The sequence below is a fragment of the Triticum dicoccoides genome, chromosome 2B (genome assembly GCF_002162155.2).
Source record: "Triticum dicoccoides isolate Atlit2015 ecotype Zavitan chromosome 2B, WEW_v2.0, whole genome shotgun sequence".
Taxonomy (NCBI): Eukaryota; Viridiplantae; Streptophyta; class Magnoliopsida; order Poales; family Poaceae; genus Triticum; species Triticum dicoccoides.
The window spans coordinates 165,565,232-165,578,411 of NC_041383.1; positions in this window are offsets into that span (position 1 = coordinate 165,565,232).

Sequence of the window (13,180 nt, forward strand, 5' to 3'; positions counted from 1 at the left end):
TGATAGAGTAGGAGCATTCTGTACTAGTACTACTCCTACTAGTACCAAGTTTGTACTCCTAACTATATTACTAGTACTACCACTATACAACTAGTAGGTACGTGCACAACACAACATCGTAGGAAAAAAACAGGAAGATCTTGTTTTGGGCGATTTATCTTTTTTTTTCAATCAACGTAGTATGAATAATATGATGTGGGGGGCACCCATCAAGCGTATGTGGCTTGGCTGCATGGCTATGAAAGGTTAGAGAAAAATAAATAGATGCTGTGTTTAGAGTGCACTCCACTAAATAGATATACTTTGGATCCATTGCAACGGACCGGCACATCTATATCTATACCCCCTATATAGTGTGTGAAAAACTTTGAAAGTTGGTCGTTGGATGAAGCCAATCCGATGGTACAAAGATGGCAAATCCGAGCACTACTAGCCGTTGGATATCATCCACCAGATTCTGCCACATGTATAATCTAGCAGACTCCATGGTTGAGCTTAATTCATGACTAACCTTGCCACAACTAAGCTTAGGCAAAGTTATTAGTTCTTCAAAATGAGAGCCACAAGTTGGCAAGCCTAAGGGAATCTTGCCACATTTTTTGTGTGTATGTCATGTGGGGCTTTAGTGTGGCTTGCCTAAGGTGTGGCTTGAACCAAACACTCACCTAAGTTAATCAAACTTGCCTAACCTTACATTCCAACATGTTAGAATCTAGAAAACTCCACATGTAGAAGCATAATGCACAAACCACCAGAATTTCATGCGTGCAATGCACGTGTACCTTACTAGTACTAGTTGGTAGTAATAAGAATTTTTTTTACAGTTTTGGCACGAGCTCGTACTGCGGGAGCACCACAAGGCCGGCCGCAGGAGTTACATTTCCCTCTTGGGGCCCATGGGACCGAACTTTAGTGGCTTAATGCCCGGCCTATGAGTCAATGACATGCGAACCTTAAATGCGGCTGGCCCACATGTCATTCTCATGGTGGTGGCGTGGTTCGCGACTCACTTGTTCGAGATGAACCGGCCGGTGGTGGCGTGGCCGTGGCGAGGGTGCCACAGCTGGGCGTCGGGGTGTTACGAGGCGTAGATGGCCACACCAGCGGGTACTACCTGTAGCACATAAGTACTCCAGCTGAGGATTGATGCCTGGGACGAAATGTGTCACAGCCGCTGGATGAAAATTCGATGGTGCGGGAGTACGGATCGGAGCACAGCAGCGGAGCAGGCAAACCGTGTCCAATCGGGTGTGTCTGTGGTAGAAAGTTGATGGTTGCCGCAGTTCAGCTGGCTTGCATGTCATGCACACAAAGGCAGAGGAGCGGTGGGGCCGAGAGGGATGAGGGGCACGTCAGGGGGATGAGGATCCCATGACGCGAACAATCCTACCATTCTATCACTGACATGTGGGACCCATAAGCGTCGGTCCCACCTGTCAGTGAAGGAAAGGCAGGGCAAGGCAGTGATAGCCACGTCAGAGGATCCATGTCCACGTCGGGGGACATCGTGTCGTGGGTTGGAGTGGTGTCGTGGGAATCACGTGTGGGTGTGGCAGGGGTAGAAACAAGAAATGTGATGGTCGCCGTGGTTCAACTTCCATGGACAAGCTGTCATGTCTGCTGACACATGTATATCAAAACTAGAGTGTTTATATTTCAAGCACATGAACAAATATTATTCTACTACTTTGGATCCATTGCAACGCACGGGCCAGCACATTGGTAGTAGTAGTGTCCATCTCTATCTCTAGAGGCCTTCCCTCGTTCATCCTTTTCTCTCACAAGATAAACTACTCATACAAATGCATCTTGATGTTCCGTGGAACACACGAGGATGTTTCCTTGGGGGTCTCTGCAGCGCGGCGTGGCCGTAGTTGCAAGTTGACGCCCCTTGAGATGCCGACGTTGAGGGGTACTCAGATTTCCTCCAATGAGCAGGTAGGATGAGTTTGATCATGTAGTAAATGCATCCTAAAGACTACTTCCGTGTCCATTTCCAAATTCTCCCCCTACCCACTATTTCACAAGTTAGGCTCGGTGCGAGTGGAGATTGGCTTGCATATGTACGAGAGGGTACCAACATCAATTTGCACATTTACAACGGTGACACCATTCCCATAGAACCTTTGTCCAACATTGGGATCAACCATGCAACGGGCCACCGCATGAATTGGTACGATGGAACCTCGAGTTTGGCATGAGTTCGTGCTGCGGGAGCACCACAAGCCCTGGCGTAGGAGTTACATTTCCCTCTCAGGGCCGTCAGGACTGAGCTTTAGCGCCTTTGAGTCAATAACATGTGGACCCGATAGGTGACTAGTCCACATGTAATGCTCCCGAAGGCAGAGGGGCAGTGGGGCCAAGAGGGGTGAGTCGCAGGTCGGGGGATGTGTGGTGTCATGGGTTCGAGCGGCATCGTGTGAATCGTGTGTGGCTGTGGTAGAAACTTGATGCTCGCTACATTTTAGGTGGCCCACATGGTATGGAGGGCGAGTGTATGATGTGGTACACCAAAACATCATCTTCTAGGCACAGCTGAAGGACGGTAGCGCGCTGGATCTTCCTAGGGGCATGCTCCGTGTACTCTGCGTAGAGACCGAGACCCTCGTCTCTACCTTTTCGAGGGAGTTGGATACATTGTTGATCCACTGCCGAACAACCCTTGGGTGGAAGGTGACGGTGGCAACTATGCGCATCGAGCCTTCGACGAGGACATGTTGGACGCTAAAAACCTACATCTCGATCTCTTTCGCCATTTGGAACCGCTGGAACAGAGGGCTATGGTTTGGAGAATTAGGATAATATGGCTAGTCTAAGTGAAGTAGTAGATGATTATTTAAAGAGGTTAAAACAATGTGAAGGTAGTGGGGTTTGGATGCATATGAAGACGAAGGGGAGGTGAAGAAGCCGAGGAGAATCGGTTCCCGATGGAGAAGTAAATGGGAGAAGTGGCATGCAGGCAGTTGATTAGATGGCTAGGTAGACTAAAGGAAAAGGCTATGCGGGTAGACTGATGAGTCGTACCTGTTCGTGTACGTGCCCATCCTTCTTGATAGGTAGGACCTATGCAAACAGATAAAAAAATGTGTCGTAGCTTTTTTTTTGAGCGCGTGAGTGGGAGACCCAACATTCTCGGGTTAAGGAATACTCCCTCCGTTTAGGTGAGTATAAGTCACCTTATGAAAATCAGGTTTTCCCAAAACCTTTAGGCGTGGAGCATTAACTTCCTGTTCGATCCCCTCCCAGCCTCGTTAGCCAGTGTTCTCTTCTTCTGCTGCCGCGTTCTACCTTTCCATTTTTCCTCTTCTCAAGTGTGGAACGATCTGCATGCCGTCCTTGATGCACCAAACCGACCACTGCATGCATCGCGACAGGGCATTGATTGGGCATGCACGAGAATTTGGTTCTGCTCGCAATATGGATGATACCTGAAGGATGAAGTGAATAGGCATGCTAGCACGGGAGACCTATTTCCGCTATACTATACTGGAGTACTCATGTTCCTACTACTACTACTACTAGTAGTAGTAGTAGTAGTACAGTTGTGGTACACTTGATGGTCAAAATACTACTCATCCGGTCCTCACAGTGAAGTGACAACACCCTGCGCCTGACACTAGTCCAGGCGGCGTGTTCGGATTACCAAAGTCAGCCTCACCCTTTGCACTGTGCAGTCTGTCACAGCCGCTGTACAGCACATTGGCGCCTCGCCTCGTCTCCCTCTCTGCTCCCATAACACCACTCCATCTCCTTCTCCGTCTCCGTCTCCGTCTCCATCTCACTGTGCCCCCGTGTACCGTCGCCTCACTTGCCTCCCCCAATACCACTATTCCCTCGCTAGCCGCTCCAACACCGACATCCTTCTCCCCCGTGAATCAAGCCCCCAAAAAACCCCACCTTCCAAACTCCACCATGACTGAGCGCGAACCGCGCAACATCCATATGAGCCACGATTGGAGCAATCTCCCCAGTGACATCCTCGACCTTTGTTGTCCGTGTATGGATATGTTGAGCGCCCTACGGCTGGCTGCATGCTCGAGGGACATGCACATGGCCATCATCGAAGCGAGGCCTAAGCTTTTCAAGACACCCTGCTTGCTGCTATCTGGTCTTGCGAGATTGGCTCACCATGATACGGAGGCGGACATGATGCCCCTCGACTTCAATCCGATCTCCATTAGCCGAAACTTCTTTACAGGTATGTAGTGGCTCGCCGTACATCATTTCCCTCGACATCGATCCGATCACCATCGCCGAAACTTCTTGGCAGGTATGTACTGGGTTGGCATGAACTCCCACTGGATGGATGCCTTCAGAGAAGACTGTAAAAAGTTGGTGCTCGTGAACTTCCAAACCTCATATGAGATTATCCTTCCTCCGTTGGATTATATAGAGTATTACCATCACCGTCCAAGTCATCTAGATTACCACGTCAGTTGGACGGACCTTGTTTTGCAGAAGATTGTAATCTGCCAAGTGCCCACACGACATGCGAATTACGCAGACTTCAAGCTAATTGTCTTGTTCGACCGTGGACTCGCCTATCTTTACGCCGGTGCCTTCTTTAGCTGGAGACAACCCAGCTCGCAGTGGATCATCGTCAAAGCTGATACACACTTCTGTGATGCTATTGAACACAATGGCATCATATACGCGATCGACAAAGCAGATGGCACCACGTATTGCTGGGACGGTGCATGTAAGTTGTTTCCGTCTCATGTTAATGATGACTCCATGACACTGTTTGAACTTTTTGTGATGATTGGCATATCCCTGTTTGAGCAGAATTTGAGTAGAACTATGGCAATGTATTAAAGACGCCGTAAATCAGCTATATTTGGAATGAGTTAATTCATGCGATTGTGATCAATGGCCATGTTAGTTTCCTCATTTTCATGATGTAGAAACATTCACCACACTGTTGGTTTCATCTAACCATACATTAGGGAAGTAAATGTGCATATGGAGAACTCTATATTTGGAAGTAGTGAAATCCTGCAATGCTTACCATGTGTACATACCTATATTCGCCCTTCAACAATCAATGGCTAGAATAATATCCTCACAATTTTTTTGCCCACAGAACACGAGTTTATAACAATGCATGGTCTGTTAGTTACCTTGAAGAATTTGTTTGTGAGGATAGAACATGATTACACAACATGCATGACATGGTAGTTTCCTGTGAAGAATCGATTGGGAGATAACATGAGTATAACCAAGCATGGCACTTCTATATTTTCGAACCCAGTATACATTTCCCTGTAATTTCCTCCCAGTTCCAACAGGGACATATCAATGTTGTTTCTTGCATTATCCCACTCATACTCTGAACAATGCTGATCTTACATTAACAATGCCTATCCTTTTTGATATGATGCAATGTCCCTACAGTTACTGCCCTTTGTAATCACACCACCTTTGCCAAAAACAGGGAAGCACAACTGGTTCCTCGCTCGATCAGAGGACGGCAAAAGACTGATGATCATTCGGACACATGAGCCGGAAAAGTTATATTGCAAAAACCCCACTTTATACAAGCACCGTGTAATACGTGAGTATCCAGATAGTGGCTGTTACGTCTATGAGCAGGATACCAGCTTGTTGGGGCCTTTAGGATTTTTTAGTTGGAGGCGGGTAAACAGCCTTGGTTCACACTCTGTGTTTCTCGGACTCAATAATCCGATTAACCAGGAGATCACCGTTGGCAAGGATCTTGATGGCAGAGAGGCTCTGTTTGCTATGGAAAACTGTGTCTACATGGAGAGCCCTAGGAGTTCGGGAGCAAACTCCCCTGATTGTCAATGATACAGCCTGCAGCCAAAAGAAGGTGAGATTGACAAAGGCATCCGGATTAACTTTGATCCTTGGATGTCTCAATTACGACAGGCAGTGATGTGGTTCGAGCCTTCATGTTGATAGGTAATTGGGTTGTTGCATCGAAAGCGTGGAGTACTGGTGTCTCCGGATCACTGGTCACTGAAGCGGGGCTGCAAATTATGATGGTGTTGGATCATCTCTTCGAATGACTTTGTTGTCTTTGCTGTTGGTTCTGGATGGGTAGTTCCTTCTTTTGTTATGCATATTCCTTGTCATTTGGTCATCCTTGTCTATGCCACTCTTGCTATGTAATAGTTGCTTCTGTTTAGAATGTCATTTTCGTCTGGATTAGGAGAGTCTGAGCGTTGTAGATGGGTGCGTTTTGGTGGTGTAGCAAGACTTCGTATGAACTATCATGTCTTGCTATTTATGTCAGTAGTATTCACTAGTCAATGTTTGAATGTTGTATATATCGTTGTTTCAAACTGTTTATTGTCTTGAACTACTGGTGGGCTAAATGAGGGCATCACCATTCTCTAGTGTTCAGAGTATATCTCCTTTTTTCAAGTTATATAACTTGAACTCAATGTCTTTTCGATGATGTACACTTGTTTGGACCAGTGAGGTGTCGTTGAATATGGGCCGAGTAGTAACACAATGCCAAACAGGTCAATTATGACTCTTAGGCCGGGCTCTCAAAAGATCCTAAAAAAAAGGCCGGGCTCTCCAAAAAAGAAAGAATAAGGACTCTTAGGCCGACATGTGGGCGCCACCGATGTTTTCATGCGCTTGCGCGCCGAGAGCATATTGGCGCGTGCTCGAAATTCATGCTACCTTTCCATCCCCAGTCTCCCGCCCCTCCCCCACCTCTAGAATCTCGATTCCTACTCTAGTTCCCCCGAATCCCCCTCCTGTACTCCCTGTACTCAAGTGCACTATCATGTCGCCGGTCAACGTGGATCTCCGAGCCGGAGATCTTGAGGTCCGTCCTGCCTTCGGTCGCTGCGTGCTGTCGCTCAACAGTGACATGGCGGCGCTTGACGACCAGCTTGCCAGCAAAGTGCTGATGGTAACCATCAACGGCGACCGGCCTACCGTCTCACCGGATGACCTTGTCAAAACTCTTGGCATTGCGCACGGCATCCAAATAGGTGACTTGCTCGTCGAAATCTGTCCGCCACCGGCTGATTTCTTCGTCAGGTTTCGGACAACTTTCGACTGCAGTCGTGTGTTCGAATCTTCCCGGTGTTTGTTCTGCGATGGCATGCTGGTGAGCTTTGACCGGTGGCACCCAGGATGGGGCTCGGTGCCCTCTGAGTTTGAGTTTTTAACAAATCTTACCTTCCACGGCATGCCTCGACGTGCTTGGAACAATGAGTTCATGAACTAGCTTATCAACGACCTTGGAGGTGAGCTCGTAAGTATGTTTGTTCCTCTAGACAGCTGGGTTCTGACGGTTATGGCATGGATGAAGAAGCCGTCCACCATACCGAAGGTGATTGGTGTTGAGATACCGGTGCAGGAACCGGGGTTGTACTATTTGTCGCCACCAAGGCCGCCGTGGACCATGTTAGGGATGTACCTATATCAAGTGTTCGTGCATGTCGAAGAAGTGGTCAATCCATCAATCGAAGTCCTGCCGCCGCCGCTGGTGCCAAGGTCCGTCGACGACGTCCATTACAGGAGTCAACGTCAGACTTTCCCTGTGTTGTTCGGAACGATGGATGGCACATGGCCTACTCCATCGTGCGGCGGAGGCCACTGCTTCTTTGGGAGAAGAGGCAGGGCTGGCTGCCTGGATGTGCTCTAATTTGAGGTAACAACTGAATCTTGTCAGATACTAGTTAAATCCGAGCTATGGGTGTGAAGCACTGATATGCCAGTACATTTGATTGTGACCTGTTCTAATTTTGTACCTGAACTTTTTTAGAAAGGGTTGTACGTCAACTTAATGTGCTAGCAGAACTTATTGTGTTGTCTGTCTGTTTTCTTTGCACAACATTCAAGATGTTTCCCCGTCATTGATAAAGAGGATGAACCGTTATGTACGAATTCGTTGGTTTAAACATAGCCCTTCCCGTAGCGATCCACTGCTTCCATCCTGATTGTGCCGCCTACGTGAAATTTTTGTATGCAAGTTCAGTGTGCTATGATGTTCTATATGATTGTGTCAACTATATAAGTTTTTACTGAGCATCAGCAATGCATATGGCTGAAAGATGTATTTACGAGCATCGACAGATGGGTCTCTCTCTCTATCTCTCTCTCTCTCTCACACACACACACACATATACACACGCGCGCGCGCACACACGCACAAGTGGGACCCGTTGAATTATTTATTTGCTCGTGACAGCTTTTAATTAGGTTCCACTGTAATCTAACTTTTTTCTTAAGTTATTAATTGAGCTCAGTGACTTCAAAATGTTGTACAGAAGCCTTGTTTGGGCCTTTTCGGCGTTGCTGAATGTGGGCTGAGTAACCATGTTAGGTTGTACTATACTACACAAGCCTTTTTTTTCAACATCAGCAATGCAACTGGGTCGACAGTTGTACACAATATCCGGGTTAACTTGTTATTCTCCGCCCCGCTAGGCTGCAAACTTTCCTAGGAGGTATGCATTAGTCTTAACAAGAAAATGAACTTTAAGAAATAATAAATGAGATGTAATTATAATAACTGGGCAGTAACTATGCACCAAACACGTAATTAGTTTCAAAAATATATTATTTTTGGAATTTGAAATTTTAATTTCATTACTTGTTGCGCGCGCAATATTTCATTTGATTTTAACGTAATACAACTTTATTTTGAAATTATATTTAACCTGACTAGAAATTTCGGATAAAAATATTTCGGATCCCATCAAAATGTGGGCATTTTTTTAATTCTGTTTTGAGCGGTTGTTTGAAATTATTAATCGTTGTCCTAGCTAAAAGTTGGGCTGTACTTTTAACAAACTGTAAATGGGCCGTAGTAAATTCTATTAGAATTAAAAAATGGGCTGTACATTCTTACAAATCGCAAATGGGCTATATGTTCTCTGCCAAATCTGAGCTGTGGGCCTACTAAGTTGATGCGTACCAAGGGCTTTGTCAACTTAGTCAATATAAAGGATTCTAGCTGCAGTGACCGTACGATGTCCATCCAACGGCTGTAGTGCTTTTTCAACCTCTGGTCTTCTTGCTCCAGCCGCCCAAAGCAGCGTCGGTCGTGCCGCGTGCTCCTGCCTCTTGTGGCCGGCTATGATGCCGCGGAGTCCTCACCGCCCCCTACTACTCCCACCGCTGGCCCAGGGCATCCCTCTACTCACCCACACCCCCTGTTATCCTGCGGCGACGGCAGCCTCACGCCGTAGCCGAACCAGTGAACCCTCGTAATCCTCTCTGCGTGGGCATCCACTACCGCGTTTTCCCTAGCTCTGCGTCTTCCCCTTCCTTGGCCTCGCCGTCGTCCACCGCCTTGGTGCTCTCGGCACGGCGTGGTCAATGTGGTCAACGCCCGAGTTCCATCGGAAGAGTACTGTACGTGGAGAGGCTGACAACTGGGTCCACGACCACAACCCAGTTTTTTTGTGATTTGCCAAGTAAGTCGCTTTGTCAGGCCTGTTGGGCTGCTAATATTTCAAGACGAGGAGAGCTTCATTCGGCTGGCCGAGAAAATGGCCTATCAGTAATGAGAAATGGGTTGTACATTTTTAAAACACATCAAACCGGCAATTAGTTTCAAATTTCTTTTTTTCATTTTGATATTTTAAATTGCATTGATTTTTATGCGTGGACAATTTGTTGGATTTTATATTGATATACATTTACTTCTAAAATCAGTTTGTATGTAACTCGAAATTTCGGGAGTAAAAACAGTTCAGACCGCACCGAAATATGCAAAATTTCATATAATTTTTTAACCGTGGCCACAATATGGGCTGTAATGCTAACAAAAAGAATATGGGCTCCAAAAAACCTTAAGAATTAGCAAATGGGCTGTAAATTATTAGAAATAATGGCAGATGGGGTGTATGCTATTTTCCACAGATTTGAGGCTTCCCTAAAAAAAGGTTGACGCACAAGCAGTGACTGTTGGATTTCCATCCAACGGCCGTCGTGCTTCTTCAATCTCTGCTCTTCCTGCTCCAGCCGCTCAAACAAGCGCCGGCGGGACTGCCTGCTCCCTCCTCCCCGCGGCCGGGTGTGCTGCCGCGCAGGCCTCATCGCCCCACCATACTCCCATCGCTGGCCTAGCCATCCCTCTACTCACCCACACCTGCTGTTATTCTCCGGCAACGGCAGATGAACCAGCGAACCCTCGTACAGGCATACTCCCCTCCCCGTGGGAAACAACTGCCAAGTCTTCCCTGCCTCCATCTCGTTCCCTTCCTAGGCCTCGCCGTCGTCCACCACACTGGTGCTCTCGGTGCGGACTGATCAACGTGGTCAACGACCAACATGCATCTGAAGTGGACTGTATGTGGAGAGGCTGACAGCTGGGTCCACGACTGCAGCAAGGAACTGCCTCCTTATTACGCGAAAAATAATTATTCCTTCACCTGACAGCAGGGACCCACCGGACAGGCCACCGTATTTTTCAAAAAAAAGTTCCCCCCCTGACTGCTGGGACCCACCAGCTACATCTTCACACGCAAGGAAGTGCGTCCAGGCAAAAAAAAGGATTCGCCCCCCTGACTGTTGGAACCCATCAGCTACATCTTTGCACGCAAGGAAGTGCCTGACAGTCGGGACCCACCTAGTCGAAGCATACATAGCATTGTCATTCTGGTCGTGAACGTGTACGTACATACTGGTGGATGTAGAGGTGCGCACGTGTCGTAGTAGAGGCGCGCACGTAGCGCGTACACGTACGTACAGCGGCTAGGGTGCAAGAAACAAAATATGGCCACGTACGTACATATGGGCGGGGTCTCGAACACCTACTCGCGCATACGTATGGCCAGGGCTCGTGTACATGGCTCGATCAGAACGGAGAAACAACGTTGTCGTCGTGTTCACGGGGAGCCAACCGGCTGGGTCAGAATGGAATGCGTCATCGTGTTCATCGGGAGGGCTTGGACGGAACATGCGATGAAAACGAGGCCTGGCATACCGCAGAACGGAGGAAACGGCCTTGTGTTCGACCGGCCACGTCCGAAACGGGATCCTGTTCATCGGGAGGGGTCTGGCGTACCGCAAAACGGAGGAAATGGACCTCCTATGGTCGAAACGGGGGTCCTGTTGATCGTGAGGGGTGTGGCGTACCACAAAATGGACGAAACGGACTTGTGTTAGAGCGCTACGGTCGAAACGGGGGTCCTATTTATCGGGAGGGGTGTGGCGTACCGCAAAACGGGACTCCACGGGATACTGTTCATCTCCACCGTCGACCTCCTCTCCAGCCTCCACGGGCTACTGTTCATCCACCGTCGACCTCCTCCAGCCTCCACCTGCGACTGTTCATCCACGGGCTCCTGTTCATCCAGCCTCCACCGCACGCTACTCCACCGGCTACTGTTCAACCACCCCTCTCCACGGGCTCATGTTAAACCACCCCTGCACGGGCTACTGTTCATCCACCCCTCCATCGTCTACTGTTCATCCAGCCCTCCACGGGGTCCCGCTCATCCAGCCCCAACCGGCTCGATCGATCGGGGTCCTGTTCATCCAGAGGCAACGCCGCGGGTCCTGTTCATCCACTCCCACCGCTCACTGTTCAACCAACCCCCCCGCAACGCTCACTGTTCATCCAGAGAGGCAACATCGATCGGCTTCAGTTAGCCGCAGTAGCGAAGGAGTCGCTCGATCGGGTTCAGTTAACAGCCATCGATCGATCGCTCAGGTTCAGTAACGCGTAGCCTGCAGTGCAATCGCTCGGGTTCAGTTAGAGCTCAACGCCTCGCTCGGGTTCAGTTAGAGCCAACGCCTCACACACACGCGCGTATGTGTACGAGAGAAACGCGCATCGCTCGGCCCTCGACCACCCATCGTAACCAGGAACTCCCCAAAATTTTCCTCGCCCTCGCTTCTACCACGGTTTTTTCCGTTTGGACGGCCCAAAGAATGTCATGCAACTGCGTCTCCAGCCCACCCAGGACGAAAAGCCCATTTTCAGTCATGATCTTTTGTCATAGAAGTAGGAGCCCACCACATCTATGATGATACCGGGTTTTGTCACAATTATCGTCATAGAGGTGTCATATGTATGACAGAAAAAAGTTCCGCTCGGCCCAAAATGTCACGGATGTGTCTTTTTTTGTAGTGAACTCCGCGTGCGAAAGTTCTCGGCCTTTAAGGCATTCTACTTCCTGCTTCCTCTTCTCCTCCTCCAGCTTCCTCTTCTTCTCCTCCTCCATCTTCTTTCTTACACGACTTCTATATTCAGGGTTGCAGTCTACAAACCACTCATACCACAAAACAACGCCTTTGCCTTGTGTTCTTCTCGGGTGTTCAGGATTTCCCAGGGCGCGCGTAAGCTCGTCGTTTTCTCTGTTGGTTGTGAACACTCCCATTCGAGCCTATTCTATTGCGACAAGTAATTTGAGGTCGGCTCCTTTAAGACTTGCCTTCTTCAAAACCTGGCGTGTCTTTGGGTCCAACCCACTTCCCGATGCGCATAGAACCAAGTCCTGCACCTAGGAGGGTGGGGAAGCTCAATGTAATTGGACTGACCCCAGCATCCACCATCTCTTGCTCAGCCTTATCCCACTTAGGTCGGGCCACCGCGTAGGCACCTGGCCCCAGCCTATGGAAATGCTCCTTTTTCGCGGCATTGATCGTGTTTATTCTCGACCGTTCCTTAGCTAATTCCGATTCCTTGAATTGCATGAAAGCTGGCCAATGATCTCTTTGCTTCTCCAGTGTTCCCGTGAATTCTGGAGTCTTCTTTCCACCTTCGATGTACTTGGCCCATATATTTTTCTTGTGGTTGTTGAATGCAACCTCCATCTTCCTAAGAGCAGCGTTCTTGACTTTCTCCACATCTTCACCTGTGAAGTGATCTGGTAGCGTGAAATGTGCCATGAGATATTCCCAAAGCAGTTTTTTGCTCTATCGTCAACAAAAGTATGATCTGGATGTGGCTTTGCTAGGTTTTTCCATTCTTGAATTGAGATCGGGTGTTGGTCCTTCACAAGAACTCCGCACTGACGAACGAACTTGCCCGCATTCTTCTTAGGCACGATAGGTTCGCCATTATCTTTGATGGCATCGATGTTGTACTTTATGCATTCCTTCAAATTTTTGGCCGGGCCTCGCATTGTCCTGCTCCCTGCAGACGATTTTCTCGATTCAGAGGGTTGAAAGAACAAAGATCGATACATATATATATATATATATATATATATATATATATATATATATATATATATAT